Source organism: Durio zibethinus, chromosome 20, assembly GCF_047325235.1.
Source record: "Durio zibethinus cultivar Kanyao isolate XHJ-2024 chromosome 20, ASM4732523v1, whole genome shotgun sequence".
NCBI classification, from domain to species: domain Eukaryota; kingdom Viridiplantae; phylum Streptophyta; class Magnoliopsida; order Malvales; family Malvaceae; genus Durio; species Durio zibethinus.
The window spans coordinates 7,723,588-7,738,205 of NC_143181.1; positions in this window are offsets into that span (position 1 = coordinate 7,723,588).

Genomic DNA, 14,618 nt, shown 5'->3' on the forward strand with positions numbered 1-14,618 from the left:
TTACTGTTGTTCTTGGCCTCAATTGGCACAGGTACAGTTACTTGCTTCTTGTTTTAAGTTGAAATGGAACCCATATGTTGAATTAGCTTAAATTCGATGTGATTTTATTTGATTTGTGTATTTCTTTGCTTTTTAATATACCGGTCAAGTTTGTTTTCTATAGTTTTTTTTTTTTTTTTGGGGCTCATTGTCAGTTTTATGGATTATTTTTAGGGACTATGATATGGGTTAGTTTTGGTTCATGTTAGGAAACTAGGAAAGGAGTTTGGATCAGAAATGCTAGATTTTATTCTTGCAATAAGAGTTTCAAGTACTAATTATGGAAAGCTATATGATTAGTATTACTAAGGGTAAATGTTGAGTGGTAAGACTGATCAACTTTGTTCCAGATGTTACAGGATTGGAAACTTTGGTTCTTGCCTTGTTTTAGTTTGTCGACTCATAGTCTGAATCCTGCTAGTGATAATTTACAGATTGCAAAGCATCTTCTAATCAAACCTCGGGCATTAATTGCAACTTACATGACATTTGTGATTAGTTTTACTTGGTTTTCATGTCCGATAGACCTTGTCAATGATTTTTCACAGGTTCTTTCCAAAATGAATACAATATTTGCCTGTCTGTAATAAATAGAGTTTGGGATACCACAACAGATACCTCTTGTCACGTCTCAGGTCATCCATTATTGATGTTTTACACTGTGATATTAACTTAAGAATGTTTTAAGCCAAAAAATTGATAAAATAGATAGAATGATTTACCTTTAAAAAAACAAAACGAATATTTAAAAGGACTGATATAGGGAAGAAAGTTATTCACGAACTGCTTTGACTCTATTTTCTATCACTAAGACCCTGTATGAAATTGGAATTTGAAAATTGGGTCCATTCCATTTCTATTCCAGAAACTTCCTACTTATACATTCAATGTCTAACATTTTTTTACTCCTTAAAATCCATCACTTTGCAGAACTTAAAAAGGAAAAAGGAGAAACAAGTGTGTCATCAATTCGTTTATACGTAGTATTTCAAATCACATTTGGTTGTTGTTGTTCAACTTCTTCCTAGTGTTAAAGAGATCAAATGGAGCCCTATTTGACAAATATAAAATAGCCTTGAACTTAAGCTTTTCTTCAATAAAGAAGTGCCTGTTAGGCAACCGCTACCTATAGGTTTCATTCTTACCAAGGTTCTTCCATTTCAACGTACCTTCTCTGATCAAACCATCAATTTGAGGCTTAATAGGCATAAGATCAATGTTGTTCTGAAACCAATCTCAATAATAGTAACAAGGACTGTACATGCACTTTCACCAGCACCTGCTCGCTCTATTGAGGTATTTTGTTCACTTTGTTGGTTTTCCTCCATGTTCAGCTCATAATTACTAGCCTTTTCATCATCGATTCCTTGACTAATTATTATATCCATTTGGTCAATCATCTTGGTAAGTTTAGAATTAAAATTTCCTACCTGAGTTCGAAAATCCGCTGGCATCCGATCCAATTTGGATTTTAAGCGCGCCAATCCTTCTCTCAATAAAGTGACGGTTTTTACATCGTCATCCATGGCCAAGATCGTAGCTTTGATACCAATGATGCAGCTCAAAATTTAAGGAGAGAAATTAAAGTAATTTTCAGAAGAGTTACAGAGTAAGAAGAAGAAGAGAAGAAAGAAAATTCAAAGAGAGGAAAGAAAAATTATATTTCGCATAACAGAATGCCTTACAATACACCATTGCTTTCCTTTTGTACCGGACTAACAACCCTCTAGCTGCAATCCGAGATTCTCGGATAGCAGCAGCAATTCATCTGTCTTCCCCTATAACAATACTTACAGAAGCGAATAAAGGTTTTAAAGGGCCCTGGACCACATAGGCCTTAAAAAGCAAAATAAAATAACTAGCCCAAAACAAAGAAATAGCATCCAGTCCAATTAACCAGTTAGACTTTAATAATTGAGCCCATAACAATACCCCTGCCATGAAATGATCCTTGTCCTCAAGGATCAATTGCAGACAACTATTGTCGCAGATTAGACAATTTCTTCAAGTTGAACCTTCTGACTTACACTCATGGCTAACCACTCCAGAGGCTCCAATTGCTTGGTTTATCAGGGTAATCACAGTTATTGGACCTGTTAGCAAGGAAGTTGCAGTATTTGCAATTGCTACATAGCCTCCGACATAATGTCCAGTTGATTTGTTACCGATAAGAACATTACCGATATTAAACTACCAATAGTCTTTTTGTGTTATAGGAAGGCAAGTGTGCTAACTCTTGTAGTGGTTTGAATCAAACCCACCAAACATAATTCCACCACCATATTTCACTTGCTTATAGAAAACAGATGAAGGCTTTTCATCTAATCTTGAATTTTCAACGGTGACCACATCAACATCCATTTTTGCAATCGAATGAATGATGTCCTTCTTCAAAAGGAGTAAGTGTACACTTACGCAGCCTCCTTTCTCCATCAGCATCTCAATCTAGCTATGTTTCTCAAAGTTTTCATATCTCCTTAAGTGTAAACATTTAATTTTGTCCAAAATATTTTATCACTTTAACTCATGTTCAGATTTGCAATGAGACCCTATTCATAAATTTTTGGAGCCCATTTTATGGTTCATTTTCAAATACTAAAGGATGCGGCCCAATAAAGAGTCCTATGGTGAGGCCCATTGTATTGGCCCAAACAAAACCCCGAAATGACCCAATTAAAGGCCCGATAAAAGGTTTGACAAAAGTCCATTAATGATTCATTGTTGGCCATAAAAAAATTAATTAAAAATTAAAAATAAACAAATAAATAAAGAAGTTTGGTTCAAACAAATAAAATTTGAAGGCCCGTAACTAAAGTAAAACCCAAAAATATAAAGTCATATGAAACCCAAATATATATATATATATATATTTAGTAATATGAAACCCAAAAGAAAATATGAAAATGAAATGTATAAAATACAAATAAAGCAATTGCCCATGTAGTAATATGAACCCAAAAAAAAAAAATATGAAAATGAAACGCATTAAATAAAAATAAAACAAAGGCCCATTTCGGTAGTTAAGTTTTTATAAGGGCCCATCATGTAAATACATGCATGTAGGGCATGTTGTGAAAGGGGGAAGTGGTCGGTTACAAAAACTAACAAAGGTTAAGCCAGTCATTAAAGAGGGGTTCAAAAGTAAAGAGAGAGGCATTTAAGGGCAAAAAATTAAAATTAGAGAGAAAAAACAAGAAAAAAAAAGTGGAAGACAACCAAAAAAAAGAGATAATTGGCAAACGAAAGAAGCCATGTAGAAGAGAATGAGGGAAGAAAACGGCATGCAGGCAACGTGAAAAAACAAAGTGAGAAAGCAGGAAAAAACAAAAAATAAGAAAAAGTTGACAAGCATTAAAAGGAAAATGAAAATAAAGAAAAGAAAAAGAGAAAGGACTAAAGGCATAAGAAAAAAGGGTAGCAAATGGAAGCAGCAAACAAAAACAACAAGATGGATAAGTAGCAATAGAAAGAGCACAAAAAACTGAAGGAAAGCAAATAGAAACTGCAATATTAGGGCATTTAAAAAAACGATAGATGGTAGAAAATGAAAGCATGAAATTGTGAGAAGAACTAAAAGAAGTTAGGTAACACATGAACTAGAAAAACCAAAATATAAAAAACAAGTAGAAAAACAAAGACGCATTAAAAAAATAAAGAAAGAAAGAGAAAGAAGCCATTTTTTCTACAAATTTGTTCTCTCTCAGGCAAGCAAAAAGGTGACCTTTTTATATATATGTATTTGTATTTTACAGTTGGGTTTCTTGTATAAAGTGTACATTAAGTTAAATGCAAGACTTTTCCTTTTCCTTCCTTTATAAGCATGCCATTTGTATGGAAGCTCATCTTCGTGATTTGGACAGTTTCATTCCGTTATGAAGCCTCTTTATTCACGTGTTCTTTCCTCTGTATATTGGCTTGATCATGTTTCCAATTTCAACTTCGATACTTTAAGCTAGTAAGGTTGTTTATTTTTCTTGGCTTTGATGGAAAATAAAGAGAATAAGAATGGTTTATCTAGAACACCATGTTATTGTGTATTATTTTATATAAATAATAAATTTTTTATGTTAAAAATATATTAAATAAAAGATAATTAGGATTGATCAATTAAACCATATGAAAGTTAAATATCTTTTATGCATTATAATCATTATTATGATCATGCTTTTTATATTTATGTGATTTTTTATTATTTAATAATTTTGTATATCTATATATATATATATATATATTAGCCTATTAATTAGCATACTTTTATTATCTTTAATTTTGTTTACATGCTTTAGATGATATTTTCATTTATAAAATCTCCTAAAATATAACGTAAAAAATATAATATAAAGATTTTAAAATCTCTGCCTAAATGTTGAAGGGAATAAAAATAAAATTTTAGAAAATATATAATAATTTCGCCTAGATGTCAAGGATTATTAAATAATAAAAGTATAATGGCAAAAGATTAATAAATAACAATAATAAATTTTAATGAAAAGGAAAATATATAAAACATAAGAATTAATTTTTTAGAAATTATAAAATATGAGCTTGCTTAGAAAGTCTATTTAGATATTGAAGAGTTTTAGAGAAGTTCGTCAATCTGTGAAACCCTAAACTTAAACCTTAAAATTAAAACCCTAAGATTAAAATCTTAAACCAAAAACCTAAAATTAAAACCCTAAAACTAAAATCCTAAAACGAAACCCTAAATGAGACCCTAAAATTAATCATAAACTAAACTTTAGAATGAAACCTTAAACTCTAGATAAAATCTTAAACCCTAAACGAAACCCCAAAACCCCAATGAAATCCTAAACTTTAGGTCAAGCTTGAAATTTTAATCCATCCAAAATTTCAAAAGTTTTAAGGATTTATATGAAAAAAATTTTAAGAAATAATCTATTCTCGAATGCTATCTAGATGATCGGGTATTTAGGAAATTTTATTTTTTAAAAAATTTTCATATATTTCTATAACTTAAAATAAAAATTTTAAAAAATAAATAAAAAATAAAACGGGATTTTAAATATAAATAATCTTGCCCAAACTCTACCTAAAAGTTAGAGAGTCCAAGTGATCTCTTTATATTTAAAAACTTGATTATTAAATTCATATTTTATAATCATTTACATATATCTCATTTTAGAATAATATATACATTCATAATTCGTATATATGTTTGTTGATATTTAATATTAATTGTATTATTTTTTATTTTTTACTGCATCAAAAGTTTTCTTAAAAATTTTTAGTTTTGAACAAATAAAATTAAAATAACATTTCATGAAATATAATTGTTAATATTCTACCTATATGTTGAAAAATTATCAACGATTATCATTTACAAAAAAAAAATGATTTTATTATTTTTGAAAAAATATTACGATAAATCTTAGATAAAAATACTATATTTGAATTTTACCTTTATATCGGAGAATTTGAAAGTATTTCATTAATTTAAAATTTTTCATAATATTCTTAAATAAAGATTTTTTAAAAACTAATTTTATTTTTTAAAAATAAAGGAACTTATAATTAAATTTCATATAAAAACCATTTTATCCAGAGTTATAACTAACGTATAATTAATTGGTACCAATTTTGTAAATATTGCAAAGATACCAATCCTTCATCATACGTAATCAACTTTTAAACCCAATCTCATTTTCATAAACCAAAACTTTTTTTTTTAATAAAGTTCTAAACTCGTTTTATTAAAAAAATAAAATTTTAAATGACCAATCACATTTCTAAAAAATATTGATGATAACTTCTCATATGTTTTCACAATCTTAAATTTTTACATTTAGCTAATGGAGATGTGTTTAGCTATTAGAGACGCAATCGAATCTCTGAACCAATACATTATGATACTAAACTCATATCTCTCTTTGTTCTTAGCCATCTATAAATATCTCATTTTGTTCGAGATCATATCAATATTATTGGGCTTCGAGTTTCAATTTCATATTGGACTTTTTTAGTTATGTAATTGATTTTAAGTCCAAATAGACCTAAAAGTAATTTTACTTTTGTTGAGAAATTGAGATTAAATGAATATTTTTTTATGAATTTTTTAGATTGTGATTTTGTCTTCAAGATTTTGAAAATTAATTGTTACGTTTGTGTTTGAAAATTCTTAAGCTTCAAGTTTGTACCAAGAGGAGAGGGAATCAAGAACAATTTAAAATCGAATCTTACAAAGATTTGATTCATTTTAATTTCTCCTACAAATTTTGAGATTTAATTAGTATTAAAGGGGAACCAAACTGGAATCAAAGGGGGAGGCCAGTTAGCAAAATTTCACAATCAAAGGACATTGAAAAGTAGAAAATTTTGGCAAAGTTTTTAAATCATCAAAAGGGGTCGAACTAGCTTCAATCAAACCCTGGTCAGAAAAAAAAAAAAAAAAGGTAAAAGAACAAGGCAGAAGGGTCGAACAAGAAGGCAATTTTGAGTACAATCTTTGAACCAATAGAAGGGGGGGCCAAAAGCATTCAATTGAAAAACCAGAAATTCCCATTTAACCAACCAATTTCCAGAAGCAATTTCAACTCAAAGCAACAAAAGAGATCAAATAGAGTAGAAAAAACCAATGCAACAGAGTAATTGTTCTAGGAACCTTTCAGGCTAGGGAAATTTTTGAAATTTTTATGAAGACAACCAGAGAGGCATTCTACAAGGCAAGAAACAATCAGCAGGAGAATTTGGCATAGTAATCGAGAGCAAAAGGCCATACAAAAGCAAACCAAACAGAACAAAGAAATCATTATCAAACAACCACAACACCAAAATCAAAAACCCATCAGAAAAGACCCATTTAGAAGACACATACACAAAAAAATTTTCTAAGTCTTATTCTACTTGCAACTTTAATCTTCAAGAAATTAATCGAGAGATTCATTGACAACAACACAGAAGCAGCAAAAGAAAAACCAAAATCAAGCTCAATTTCCAGAATTAACAAATAACAATTAAGAGCTAAAAATAGAATCACCCATAATAAATGCAAGTTCAAACCTAGAAGACCTAAACAAATTAGTGGCTTTTGGTTTCTTAGAGGTGAAGAAGATAATTGGGATTCTTGACTTTAGAGTTAGACCTAGGCTTTTTTTCTAAACGGTTTCAAAAATTTTGGCTTGAAAAAAAGATGTAAGGATTTGAAAAACAGTTCTGTTTTGGGTTTCTAGAACCTACAATGATAGAGCACGATGGCACCAGTAATGTTGATTCCTTTATTTGGAGGCATCTAGGATTCTAGCAAGATTTGTCAAAAAAAAAATGTGAAAAGTAAGAGAAAGGCTTTGGGTAAAAAAGATGAAGAATGTACTATGGTCGTTGACAGTATGAGGCAATATCGGTGATGGTTGATCGGTGTCTAGGTTTGGATAATGATGTTTCTAAAAGTTTAAACCTGGCAGATAGAAAGCCAAGAACTTGGACTCTAGAGGGAGAAATAAAAGATGAAAAGAGAAAGCAGAGGCTAATTTTGGATTTTAATAGACGAGAAAGATGGTGTCGTTTTTGCACCAAGAAAATTTGAGCTAGACTCGTGCCTCAGCCCATAAATCCGCACGCTTTTTTGAGGTTTAACCCAACCCGATGGCAACTTTTTTCTTTTACTTTTTATTTTTATTTTTGGTTTCTTCTTTTTTAGTTTTTTATTTTGTGTTTTTTATAATTATTGCATGAAAATATAATTACTTGATATTTTACATGAATTTGCATGATTTATTACTTAATACTTTATTTGCATGAATAATTATATTTGCATGATTTATTGTATGATACTTTTTATATGATATCTTTGTATAATTTTTTTATACGAATTTTATATTGACATGATATTTGTTATGATACATGTATAATTGCATGATATTTTGATAAAATTTTTATATAACCATATTGTGTAAATAAATAAAAAGATTGAAATTAATTTATTTGCATGATTAAAAATCTTTTTTGACTGAGGCTTATGTAAAATAACATATAACTAATTTGGTATCAATTTTTATGTAATAGGGTGCTAAAACTTTCTTTATATGTAATTGACTCTTGAATTTAGTTTTGTTGATGTAGACCAGAACTTTTTTTTTTTTAAAGATTCTTAGTTTAAGCTTAAGACAACCTTTAAAAAAAAATAAATTTACATAGGTAGCTAATCACACATAAGTAAAAAAATTTGGTGACAAGTACATAATTTTTATATCTAATTGATAGATTCTCGAACTTAAAACGTTAGGACATCATCTCATTAAACATCTTAATGCACTTATTTACAAGGTTCTTCTTAATAACCATCAAAATCATATTCGACTTTAGTATTTCACGAAAGAAGTTGCAGAGCAAGTCATTAGAATCAACAACACCAGCAAAAAATCCTAGGTACCTAAAAATAAGCTCCTCACAATGGTCCATAATAAACACCTTCTTAGCATAGAGCATGATGTTGTTCAACTTCTTCCTATTGTAAAAAAGATCAAATGAAGCCTTCTTTGGCAAATATAAAATAATTTTAAAATCAAGCTATTTTTCAACAAAGAAGTGCCTGTCAAGGAGCCGCTCCCTATAGGTTTCATTCTTACCACGGTTCCTCTATTTTAATATATCTTCTCTGATCAAACCATCAATTTGAGACTTAATAGGCATTAGATCAATGTTGTTATGAAACCAATCAGCAATAACAATAACAGGGGTTGTATATGCACTTTTACCATAGTTTCTCTTTTATACTAGAACCCTCAAACTGTAATCCAAGATTTTCATATAACAATAGCAGTTCATCTGTCTTTCTCTGTAATGTTACTAATAGATGCCAATAAAAGAATTAAAAGGTCTTGGAACACATAAGTCTTAACAAATAAAATAAAATAACAAGCTCAAAACAAGGAAATAACATCCAATCTAATTAATCAATTAGACTCAAATAATTGAGCCCATAACATTTTGTGTGAATAGAATTCATGAATATGTATGTAAGGCTTTTTTAGTGATGCATGACCTCTAATATTCCTACAAGGGTATTAATATTGGTTTTTTTTAGTTTATAAAAAGAAAGCTAAATGTTTAATTTAAAACATAATGTTTGAGTGTTTTTTTAATTAAAGATATTATTTTTTATTTAATTTAATTTAAGATTAAATGTTTTTGAGTTGATTCAAAATAAAATTTCATAAAAAAGTGTGATGAACGCATTATAAAAGCTCGATATTAACGATTAAATTCTTTGTTATCAGTAAATATATTAATTCTTTTAAAATTTTCAGAGAAAAAAATAGCACACATTAGCTAAATTTTTTCATAAAAAATATAAAAAATGAAGTTATCTTAAAATAGTTCTTCAAGCATTTCTTTTACTTTTGTAGTTGTTCTTGTTTTTCAATCACGTTTTTATTGCTTCTCTTCTCGTTTCTTCACTTTTTGTTTCCTTAAAGTTTGAATCTCACATTTTTTTTTATATATTTTGTGGGTGTATGGATATTAAAAATGTGTGAAAAAATGAGAGAAAAATAATGAGTTAATTTAGAAAATGAAGATAGTATCTTTGATCTTTTAAATAATAGCCCTTTCGGCCAAAATGGAAGTTTTTCTTCTCTCTTTAGGTTCAAAATATTCCTTTCAATAATAGTTGCAAGGATCGAAAGCTTAATCAAAGAGCTGTTCATTCAAGTAATTTTAGATTCTTGTTTTATTCCATTGGAAAAAGAATGTTGGTTTTTGTTTCCTTTTCAAATCCAGGTTCTCTGCTTCTTTGTTTTATTTTTAGTAGTTTTTATTTATTTAAAATTGGACAAAGGTTTAATCTTCTTTACGCATGAATTTTAATTTTTTTTGTTTTTGGAATTTGACTCTTTTTGGAGGAGTTTTTTTTTTTTTATTTTCCCAAAATATTTTTTTTGGGTTTGGCTTTGTTTTTTAAAATTGATTCTTTGGGTTAATTATATGAAATAATTTCATTTTTTGATTTGGTACTTTTGTTATATATTTTTTAAGTGTTTGGATATTAAAAAAGTATGGGAAAAAAATGATAGGTTAAGTTTGGAAAGGAAGATAATCTCTTGAGTTTTTGACTTGGTTATTTTTTAGTGTTTGATTGCCGAGAAAGTTTTAAAAAATGAGAGAAAATGATTGCTATGTTTTGGCTCAGAGGATAATTTTGTCTTTATTATTTGCTATCACTTTATATTAACACATGTGTATTACACTGCAGTAATAGAGTCCTATTTTGATTTAACTCGAAAATGTTTAATCCTATATTGAACTAAATAAAGATGATATCATTAATTAAGAAAACATCCAAATGTTAAATTCTAAAATAAGCATGTAGCCAACAAAGAATTTTACTTTGCCTTTCCTCTTATCTATCTTATGTTGTCCTTTAAGCCATTATTGTATGGTATTGTATCCTTTCTATCATGATGCACTTACCAACTGCAGGGAATGGTATTGTGGGGATAGTGGCTATCACATTTGTAGTCGTTTACCTGTATCAAAATGTTCCAAAGTGGCATGCATATATTGAACTGATATTCTAGTTCATTCTTATTGTAATTGCTATAAAGTATCATTTTATAGGAGCAGTGTTTCTCTTAATTTCTATAGTGCATTTATTTCATTTCTTTCATGATGCTCATGGTCTCAACTCCTCTCCTTGAAGTTTTTTCCTTTCATTCAAAGCCCATTATCTTTTGTTTTATCAACTATTATAAAACAAGTTAATATTTAGCAACACTAATTCGAAGTTGAAAACTTTTCATTCTTCACTTGATAAACTATAAAGGATTAACAAAGGAAAAAGATTAAGGATTATACCTCTATTACTCTTTTCTTAAAATTTGATCTAAAAAACATCATTGAGATTGGAAGTTTGAATCAGGAAAAGGTTTCATATGTAGGACACCTAGCAGACCTTTGGAGAATGAGGCAATTTATGATTGAGCTTTGCTCAACTGATGGTTTTGTATGTATTCTTATTTTTATAAAGATATCAATCACACAAGATACATGGTCATCAAATTTTAACTTTTCACACATGCCTTCCACAAATACCTCATTAGAGAATCAATGTTGTTATTTTTGAATAAGAAAAGAAAAATAGAGTATTGCTATAGTAAAGGTAGATGGAAATTAAGAGCAACGTATTTTGAAACAAAGAAAACTTGATATCACTTAACATCAAAAACATTATAATTTAAAGCTTAATTAATAACGACCCATTAAAATTATGGTCCTAAGATTATGACATGACCACAAACATGAATAACAAAAGAATAACCAACAACAAAAAATAGGAACAATTTGAAACATTCAACTAAGCAATGTTTATGAATCCATATCAACAATCCTAAACATGTCTTCTAACATTTCTCCTTACTTTAGGAGCTGCAAACACCAAGTTTTGTCCTCATAAATTCAAACTTGCTAACCGATAGTAGCTTGATGAAAACATCTACAACCTAATCTTCTGTTTTGTAGTAGATAAGAACTATATTTTCATCTTTCTGTACTTCCCTTAATAAGAATAACTTAATATTAAAATGCTTAGTTTTCCCATGAAATATAAGATTTTGAGAGATAGCAATAGCAACTTGGTTGTCAACAAAAATCTATGTGCTTTCCTCTTACTTCAAGTTAAGATTGATTAAAATATTCTTCAGCCACAAAGCTTGATTAACAGTAGTTGTTACAGCAACAAACTCTGCTTCAACTATAGATTGAGCTATAATTTCTTATTTTTTCGAGCTTCATGAGAAAACACCAAAATCAAGTGTGAAATAGTAGCTTGAAGTGCTCTTCATATCATCAATGGAACCTCCTCAATCACTATCTGAGAAACCAATCAACTTGAACTCTTTGCTCTTTATGTATTTAATGCCAAAATCATATGTGCCTTTCACATATCTAAGCACCCTCTTTGTAGCCTTGAGATGCTATTCGCTTGTATAGTGTATAAACTAAGATAAAATGCTTAAAGCATTCAAAATGTCAGGTTGAGTTATTGTGTGATACATCAAGCAACCAATTAGACTTCTAAAATATGCCTAATTAATTTTTTTTGTTTCATCTTTTTTATAGAGCTTTTCCTTTGAGTTATTGGTGTGCTTATTTTTTTACATTCTTCGAGTTTAAACTTCTTCAAAATCTCTTTGGCATATTTCTTTGACAGATGAAGACTTCATGTTCATTTGTTTAATTTTTATTCCAAAAAAAAAGGTCATCAATTCGATATTTATCATCTCAAAAAACTCTATCATCTCTTGTTTAAACTTTTTCATAATACTTGTGTTGTTTCCTATCACAAACAAGATATCTACATATAGTGAGATGGTAAGAACGTCAGCTCCATTGTGCCTGACATATAATGTTGATTCAAATAAGCTTTTAGCAAATCTCAAGTTTTGTAAATGTTCATCAATCTTGTTGTACCAAGCTCTTGGAGCTTGTTTCAATTCGTAAAGTACCTTTTTAAAAAGATAGACCTTGTCTTCTTATCTTTTTTTTTACATAGCTTTTCAGTTGGTCAACATAAATCTCCTCCCACAAAAAACCATTTAAGAATGCTGACTTGACATCTAACTAATGCATTTTCCAATTTTTTTGCACTACAACAGTAAGTAAGAGCCTGATGGTATTGAGTTTAACGATTGGTACAAACGTATTTGAGTAGTCTACATTGAGTATTTGAGCATATACTTGACCACGAGTTTAGCTTTATACTTGTTGATTGAGCCATCAGCATTAAGTTTGGTTCTGTACACCCACTTGACTCCAATTACCTTTTTGTTTTAAGGTTGATCAACCAACTCTCATGTTTTATTCCTTTCAATCATGAACAGCTCCTCTTTTATTGTAGTAATCCAATTTTGATTCGTCTTGGCTTTTTCATAATTTGTAGGTTTACACACAGTAATATTACATCTTTGATAAACATAAAAAAGTAGTCTTGTACCTCTGATAAGACTATCATCTACCATTTCATTCTCTCAGTCTCCAATGCTTTGTTTTGCTATGTCCAAAACAGAAAACTTAAGCTTGGGCTATTTTGAAATTGGATCCATCTTCTTTGCATCATCTCATTTCCACTATTTGTCTTCTATAAAATGCACATCCCTACTTATAATAATTTTTTTAGTTTATGACTGAAAAACTTTATAAGCTTTTGTAACTGAGCTGTAGCCAATGAAGATGCCTAAAAGTGCTTTGTTATCTAGTTTATCTCTCTTGATCTATGGAACATGAGTGAAGCACAAACATCCAAATATTTTAAGAAAATTCAGAGATGGTTTATAACCATACCATGCCTCAAATGGTGTTTAATCCTTCATTATTCTTGTGGGAAGCCTGTTTTGTAAAAAAATAGCAGTGTTTATTGCTTTAGCCTAGAATTGCTTGGATAGGTTCTTTTCATGTAGCATACATCGTGTCATCTCCAATATGAATCTATTTCATCTCTCATTTACTCAATTTTGTTATGGAGTATATAAAATGTTTAATTGATGTTAGATGTTTATCTTCTCACAAAAATAAATGCTTTAGATGTGTACTCCTTACCATTATTTGATTTGAGAGTTTGAATTCTACAACCACTCTCGTTCTTAACTCTGGCTTTAAAAGTTTCAAAAGACTTGAGCCACTTCTTACTTGTGCTTCAAAAAGAATATCCAACACATATGGGTGAAATCATCAATGAATGCAACATAATAAAGACTACCTTTCAAAGAAGGCATTCTTTGTGGGCCTGTAATGTCAGTATGAATTAATTGTAGCTTCTTTGATGCTCTTCATGTTGCCTTGAAAAATGGTTTACGACTTTGCTTTCCAAACTGACATGTTATGTAGTTTGGAATATGATTATCAAGTTCTGAAAAATCATTTACCATATTCTTAGATTTCATCTGCAGTAACCCCTGATGATGATAGTGCCCGAGTTTCTTGTGCCATATTTTAGTGATATTTTTTTTATTGAAAAAATAGTTTACTCCTCTTCTAATGGATTTAGAGTAAAGCGTTTCCCTTTCATTTTTACTTTGAAAATATATTGGCCAACTACATCTTTAATCAAGCAACTTTTGTTTTCAAACATAACTTTATAACCCTTTTCAATTAGTTGTCCAACACTTAACAACTTTTGATCAATTCTAGGGACATACAACACATCAGAAATGAACTTTGTACCTGAACAAGTTAAAATTACACCTGTTCTTTTTTCTTTCATAGTTATATACTTGCCATTACCAACTCAAATCTTTAATGAGTTTGCGTTGCTTAGTTCCCTAAATAGATCCTTGTCATGTGTCATGTGATTAGTACAACCACTGTCTATAAGCCAACTCTCACTTGATTCGATGCTAGAGAAACATGTAGTGCTGAACATGTGATCTTTCTCCTCTTGATCAACAATCTTTGTCTCTTCACCATGTTGTTATTTTTATTTTTACAGATAATAGCTTTCATGCCCCATCTGATTGTATTTAGTGCACTTAGCATCAGGTTTTCTATAGCATCTAAATGGAGGATGACTCTTCTCTCCATAGTGTTGGCAAGGTGGATAAGATTTCTTTTAATTTTTATTCTTTTTTTTA